Source organism: Lonchura striata, chromosome 3 (assembly GCF_046129695.1).
Source record: "Lonchura striata isolate bLonStr1 chromosome 3, bLonStr1.mat, whole genome shotgun sequence".
Classification (NCBI taxonomy): Eukaryota; Metazoa; Chordata; class Aves; order Passeriformes; family Estrildidae; genus Lonchura; species Lonchura striata.
In genome coordinates, this window is record NC_134605.1 from 88081691 (window position 1) to 88089699 (window position 8009).

An 8009-nucleotide genomic window follows, 5' to 3' on the forward strand; every position below is an offset into this window, starting at 1 on the left:
GGGTGTTAATGCGTCGGGCCCTTCGCCCAGAGCGGGCTGCAAAACCGCTCTGGCGGGTTTAATACCGACGGGAAGCTCTTACGGCGCTCCGCTCGCAGATTACCCTGTGTGTTTTAAGTCGGTATAGAAGCTGTGATTCTGGTGTGGCAGATGGGAGCTCAGCCCAGTAGGCCAGAGGCGGTGTGAGAACCAGCGGGGCTCGCTCGGCCTCGCGCCCTCGCTGCTGGGAAGCGCCTCCCGGGCACGGGGTCCCGGCAGGCCGGCGGCAGGAGGCGCGGCCGGCGGTGGGAAGCGCCGCTGGAATCGCTGCCGTGCCTCGGGGATAGCGGAATCGCCGGCGCTCCCTGGCTGGACCCCGGCAACCCGGGAAACACCTCAATGTGGGTCACTGCCAGCTTTATGAAATAACAGCCTATTTTTAGCTTGTGTTCTTCTGAAACTGATCTGGTTGTATTTAACTAGTTGAGCGTTTTTTTCTGCATGGTATTTTATTGCTGCTGTACAGATTACAAGAGCTTGCAGAAGTTGGATTTTATATAAAAAATAAACAGCCCCATGTGAGTCTCCTCAAATTACTATTGCCCTGTACAAAGGCATAGCTGGGTTTTGATTCTGCCCAAATGTCCTGTGTTTGTAGAACCTGCATAAGCTTGTTCAGAGGAAGTGAGCGATGTGCTACTTAGAACATGTCTATGCTAACTTTCACTCCACCTGGCTTCAGGAGGCCATAAGGTAATTTCTAACCAGGAGCCATGTCTCTGCTAGGATAATGTACTTAGCTTCTCTGGGCTATAAATAGATCTGGGCTGTATTTATTTACACTGTGTTAGTATTTACTGGCTTGGAGCACGTGTCTGGTGAACTCATAGCTGTTTCCACGTCTCTATAAAATTTCTTGAAAATGTGCTCATAATGCTATAAAATAAGATCTCAAGGTTTATGGGTGCTTAGAATATTGTTTACTTTTCCGTGGTTGCAATGATAGGAAGGTTTTGGGAATAAAGAAATAAAGTCAACATAACTTCTACCATTATTAGAGTGTCAGGAAATTTGCTCTGAATCATAGTTTTGTGATTAAACAGCTCTTTACCCGCTTTAATCCATGCTGTTTGGTTTTTGTGTTTGGGATTTTTTCCTCCAACAATGCAAGGTTTTGTTTACTGCTTCATTGCACAATAAACTGAGCAGGATTTTAAAATCAAATTACTTTCTGCTGAAGCATCCTTTGAGTGTTCTAGCACAATACTTTACACTGAAAATAAGTCTGGCAGTTTCTCTGAAATTATATACCCAAAGAAGAAAGGATTTAGCTCTGAAAACTTCTGGTCTAAAAGGATTTTTTTTCTTCTTGAGTAAAGAATGCCTGGATCATTTAAATGATATATTAATAATTTGTATTAGATTGACCCTATCTGGTTCCCCTAATTGTGATTAATTATGTCATACTGATTGTCACTTACTATGCAGTTTCTGTATTTTATGATATGGGATGGCAAGAGATACTTGGAGACTGCAGTAGTCTCCTATTTCATATAATATAGAGCACAATCGGAGGTAAGTGTAGGAGAAAGAGAGACAAGTGGATATTTACAAGGTTCCAGTTAATGAACTGATGAAAAAAGCAGACTGAGGAAGCAGAGGTGACACTGCTAACGAACTTTAAATATAAGAAAGAAATAGATGCTTGAAAAGAGAAATCTATGGGGTATAATCAGAAGAGACTGATACTACCAATATGAGAAGCAAAGATGTGATCATGACCATCTTGTGGTATTAGGAAGATTAATACAAGTTTTATGATAAGAGGCTATAATAGGAAAAAGCTTGAATACATTTTTGAAGCAGTGGGAATGAAAAACAAAATGTGGGTATGGACTGAATGTCCTTACCTAGTTTATGCTCAAGAGTTTTTGAAAGTTTTAATAAGCAGTTGTGCAGTAAAGCAGTCAATTTAAATAATTCCAATGTTTCAGAAGTCCAAATATACCTTATGATTGCTTTATTTTCTCATAAGGATAGTGAAAATAGTGAAAAAAAATCTTTATTCATGCTCTTTATGTAAAAGTGTAAATATTTTATATGCTTTGCTAACCATTTTTGTAAAGAAGGGGAATATTAATATAATTAAGGAAAAGTTTTTTACTTCTGGTCATATTTGTCAACCTTTCTGTACTTCATAAAAGTTCTATTATATTATTTTTTAGTCAGAGGGACCAGAACAGGAAGTAGTTTTCAACATTGTCACACCAAGGCAATGTATCACTTTGAAATGGTTTTAATTCATTGCTACTATATATGTTCTTTTTTAGAGAGTACGTTTTTTAGAGTTGAGAATGTTGCTTCTATGGGATTCATGGAAGTTAAACTCTGAAATGTTACTTTTAAATTTTAAATATATATCTTTATATAACAACTTATAAAAATACTACTCAAAGACTAAATAAAAGTACTGGTTGTTAATGTCCTCATCTTTTGCAGACACTTAGCTTCTTTACTCCCTCTAAAAATCAGTCAGTTGTTCCTAATGTTTGACTGGGTCTTTTGTAACATAACATTAGGGCAAAAACCCACCAACAATTTTATACTCGAAACAAATGTGAGAATCTGAATTTGTTCAGTTGGATGTTGTTTCATTGTGCCTATGTGGACTACTCCTATTTTAATTTTTAGTGGAATGGGGAATTTATATAGATCTTGATGTCATGTCTATTACTTGTCAATATGTATACAGTTAATGTATACGTTTAAGGTTCTACTGGTTAGATCTTTGATCTGCTGATATTTACTGAAGCCTTTTGTGTAGAGGTTTCTGAAGGCTGTGCTAATGCCAGTGTGTAAAAACGTGAAGTGAGTTGACCATCACTGAGTTAGACTGTCATCGAATAGAAAACTCATACATGACTAAGCAGATTTTTTAAAAAAATAGTTAAAGGAAAAGAACATAAGTAATGCAAATCAATGTAGTTCTAGGGAAAACAGCTAGTGCCAAGAAAGCTGACTTAATGCTTTGATAAGATGACAAGATTGGCATAAAAGTAACTGCATGGCTGTAACACTAAATGTTCATGTTTTCAAACAGTTTTATCAATGGAGTGTAATCAAAGATCAGTCTAAAAAAACAAGCATGAATGATGCAAAGACTGATGAATAGCAAGTAGCAATGATGCCAGCATAGTCCTTCAGAGTAATCTAGGCTGTTTAGTAACTTTTATTCACTCAGAAATGCAGTTTAGTACTGACTTTTGCAAAGTCATACACCTAGAACAAGGAACACAAGCAAGATTTATAAGTTTTCAAGAATACTTCTGTTACTCTTAAAGGAGTATAGAGATTATAATGGACAAGTCAATATGAACTCCCAGGGCAGTGCTTTGGCATTCTGTGATCCTTAGATATCTAATGTGAAATAGTGAGGAATAGAGGGATTTTTTTTTTTTATAGCATCAATATTAATGAATTTCCATGTGCAAATCTGTTGACCACAGACCCTATTTGTTTTTCTGATGTACATAAAATCCCAACCAATTAATCTGGAGCCTGTGTGTGGCATTTTTCACGTGCCCTGTCACCTACTCCTTTGTTTATACTTACTGCTCCACCTCTTAGCCCTTTTTTGCCTTCCTCTTCTGATTCGGTTCGGTGCTGTGGTGCTCTTGCATTCTGTGGTATTCTGGTGAACAGGATAATGGAATGGAAGGGACTGCAGTGTTTGAGTGGTAGGTTCATAGAAGTGAAAGTGATATGTTTTTGAGAATGAAAATCTGCAGAAAATGTTCAAAGGCTGGAAACAATGAGGCATATAGAGGACTCTTCCTGTTTAACTCAAAAAATAGATCTGGTGATATCTCACAAGGTGAAAATATAGGCCTCTAAACATTTCTTAATTTGAAGAGTAAGGTAGATGGGTTTGTAAATATATGACAAATTCACTTGGTCTGAAGTTAATGAAGATTAAAGTTACTGGCTTAAGTATAGGAATTACTGGGTGAAATTTCATATGCTATGATGTACAGGAGATCATAAACTAAAATACAGATTTTTACATCTTGAAGTGTGAATTTAGCAGGAAAAGAAGACTTAGTAAAAATGCTTTACTTCAGTTTTTTAGTTAGTTCAAACTCTTTATGGTATTTTTATCTCAATGGAGCTTTAGAATTTCTTATATTGTGTCTTAACTGGAAATTCTGCTTTTAATATTTGTTAAGTTTAACAACATTAATAATTTAACTGAGTGCTTCTTTTTAATTTTCAAATCATTATAATTTTTGTGTGTATAAAACCCCCCTAAAATACTGAGTTTCTTGCTATTGTCAGTTTTTACTATGTCAGCTTCATTTCTGCAGCTTGATCTCATTCATTCTCCCCTTTAGCATGTTTTCCTCTTTATTGTTTGATGGATGTCTTCAGTCAAAATCTTTTTTTAAAGCTTCTTTCTTTTCTTTTCAGTTCTTCAAAAAGTCTCATGACTATTAAAGATTAGTTAATTTCTCTCCTATGTCCCAAGTTTCAGTCAATAGCAGTGTCAGGACGCGGTTGTTTCCATGGTCTCAGCACACATGGAGCCCTCTGCTGCTGGCAAATAGCACCTAAGGAACACTGCTCTTCTGCCAGACTGGGGCACTGACCTGTGCTAGAGGGGAACCTTTCTGCTGTGGACATTTTTGTGCTGATGTGCTAGAAGAGGGATACAGGATTTTTACTAGGAAATCTATTTGTGATGCTCTAGCACACTGTCAAAACTGAAAGACTTTGCAGTGGATTCTTCATATTTGTTCAACATCCTTGGCTTTTTATCTTTATAAAAAAATACTCTCAATTCATTATGAGGATTTAACACAGACCTTTTCACCATTCATGGAAATGAGCACTTGATATACAAAGTGGGATAAGATAAAGGTTTCTAGTTGAATATTCTTGGGCTAGATCTTGTCTATATGCTTTTGTGATAATGACAATTATTTTCCATTTTCAGCTCCAAAACCAGTTTCTGTAGTTTGAAGAGAAGGTCATTTTAGTTTCTTTCTGGAACCTTGCTTGTATGTATTGGCCCTGGATTAGTCAGAGGGATTAGAACACTACTACTGAAACTTCACAAATGCAACCTATGTGAAGCCCTTTTTCAGTTGTTTTTTGGAAATATTTGCTGAATTTCTCGTATTGCTTCTGTCTGTTCAATAAAAGAATTGTCTCCATAATACCCAGTTTGTATTAAAACTGTAAAGATGTTGTAAAGAAGAATGTTTCCTCACTGAAGAAATTATGATCTTTTATAGGCACGTCCTGTAATAGTCACTTGGCAAGTTTAACATTCATTATCGGCCCTTAGGCAACATGTAATCTGAGTAGATGGCACTTAAGTTTTACAGGAGTAATTATAAAGATGAATAATTTCAGAAAATATTTGCACAATATTGCTTACAGGTAAGTTTTCTTTTGTTAGGCTCTTTTACAACATATCTGCTAGTTTATTCTTGTTGAAGTAAAACCTCTACACTAGGAAAACTGGACATTTTTGATTTAACTAGGTTTTCTCCTTTTTGGGACAGTCCAGTGGTTTGACATTCTGGATGTATCACAGCATTTATCTCAGGAAGCTGTTTGAGCTGACAGCCTGGGAATATTTTCTCAAGTATGTTAGTGACAAATCATAGCCCTGCCACAGGGATAACAAACAGGGCCTTTGCTGCTAATAGTGCTTTCCATATTTACTATTACTTTTTAGGAAATTTTGGTGTAAGGATCCTATACAGCTGCTGTTAAAATACTTCATTTTTGTGTGTTAGTTTTTCAACAATGCTACCCATGAAAACTGCTAAACTGGTACTCTTAATAGTAATATCAAATATGTTAATGGCAATTACAAGAGCATACAGCAATTATAAGGACTGGTAATTTTTCCTTTTTGAAAAGTTTCTTTGGATAAGTGTGAAAATTAATTTATGTTTTTGTTTCTAAAATGTAAACCACATATTTTTTTGCCTTGCATTATTAGTGCTGCAGCCAGAAATAAACTGCAATCTCTTTGCTCAGTCTGTTCAGTTTACTACAGCTATCAGTCACTTACTGCCTGTTCAGCATCCTCTTCACACTGCTCCTGATTTTTTCCCCTCTGTTGCTAGGGAGGAATGCTCATTGATTTTTCTGTGGGTTTTGTTGTTGTTGCTTTCTGCAGCAAAATGACAATTTATTGAGACAAGAACATTTGCACATCCACTTGTATAACTCACAATATTCTTTTGTCAGCTGATATACTGTACTATCACTAGACTCAAAGTTTGTCTTATAATTTACTGTTGGAATCCCATTATTGTTAAAATATTTAAAAATCATTCATTCAGAGAATTGAATTAAAAAATGAAAAATAGAAGCTAAAGTTGGTAATGGAAGCTCTATTGCAATTCTATTCCATGTTCAAATATGCCCTTACACCATTAAATGACAAAATTATTATACAAGAAGGAAATTTAGAACATGTCATAAAAATATGTAAATTATGTTTTCTTGGTATCTATACATGTGGTTTTGTTGTTTGTTTGACTAGTGAACATTTCTCTTTTGTGCAGTATTATAATTGTCAGAGTATTAGAAGAGAGATATACTGTGTTCAATTTAACAGGAAAAGCAAATCACTTGGAAAGCAAAATATGAATAATCTTACGATCTAAAGATCACAAACAAGATCTAAAGATCTAAACAAAGAAAATTGCGTGTGTTTAAAAATCAAGATGGAAGCTGCAATCTGTAAGGAAAATATAAGTAATTCTCCAAATGTCCTAGAAAATATAGTGGCTTTTGTATTTGGATTTAAACAAGAAAGCATCAGCCTCCATGATCTAGTGCTGGAATTCTTTTGGAGCCCTAATTTCTTTTGCCATTTGCTTGAGTAAACTGGTTTAGCAGATTAAAAATATGCTAAGTCTTTGTCATAAAAAAAGACTTTTGTTTTGTCTTAGAGCAGGTACACTGTGTTAGACTATCAATAAACACGTATATTTTGTGACATAGATGACATTCCAATGGTATTCCTGGTCTTAGGCTATTTTTCTTCCAATCTGCCAGATGAACTCTGCACTAGCCTTTGCTATGTGTGTGATTATGTGGCTTTTTTCTCAGGGCTTGCACAGTCAGAATATTACTGTGGTCAACAGACTGTTGGTCAAAATAATACCAAATTAATGGTAGGGAGCTGTATCCCACTGAAAATGTAACTGAATACGCTGTAGTTTGCTTGTGCAAATTTCTTTATGCAGAACTGCTTCTTTTGTACCTCTAGTGCCACTCACCTTTTTAATTTTTTCAAACTAGTATTCTTGAACCTGCCATCAAGTCCAAAACCGTCTATTTCTGTCTAATATTTCTGTAGTTCACGTACTCATATGTGCTCTCAAAACTACCAGATGTAAGCATATGCATTTCAGCAATAAACCCGTTCTCTGAAACTATTTCTTCAACATGTTTCTGATGCCACATGGATAATTTTTTTTTTTAATAATGAGAGTTAGCTTCTCCACACCAAGAAAAGTGGATCACATTTGTTTCTACATCTGCTTAGATACAAAATTCTGGAGCCTCTGCAACTATTCCCTATCTGTGTTTAAGTGCTCCCATTGTAGAATTGCACAATTCCTGCTTGAAACACTAATGTATACTTGGGGATAGGGTAACAATTCTACCAGTTTCCATGGCTGCCCATTTTGTTATGAAAATATGGTGGTAATTTCACATTTTGGTTCTGTCCAAAAGACACAGAACGTCACATGGATGTCTGCATCATAACATAAACAGAACTGGGGCAGCATGTTTAACGTGTCTGTGATGCAAGTGGGGAGTGGTCAGAGCTATAGGGGCCAGAAGTACCTCAGGTGTATGTGATGGCAAGCTAAAATAACCACTGTCCTTAGAGCCATAAAGACACAATAATCTGATTGCTTTGTTCCTAGACACACACCACTCAGGAGGGCACTATGTAAACTGGAAAATATCATAACCATTGGAGTAAGCTAGTGCAC

General features: G+C 36.1%; 1 long non-coding RNA gene across 1 annotated transcript; it reads left to right on the forward strand.

Moving 5' to 3' along the window:
* Window positions 1–185: 185 nt before the first annotated feature.
* Window positions 186–5195, forward strand: LOC110468102 (uncharacterized). Its single transcript, XR_002465012.3, has 2 exons — window positions 186–380; window positions 4447–5195. It is a non-coding gene; the product is annotated as an uncharacterized LOC110468102 (long non-coding RNA).
* Window positions 5196–8009: the final 2814 nt, after the last annotated feature.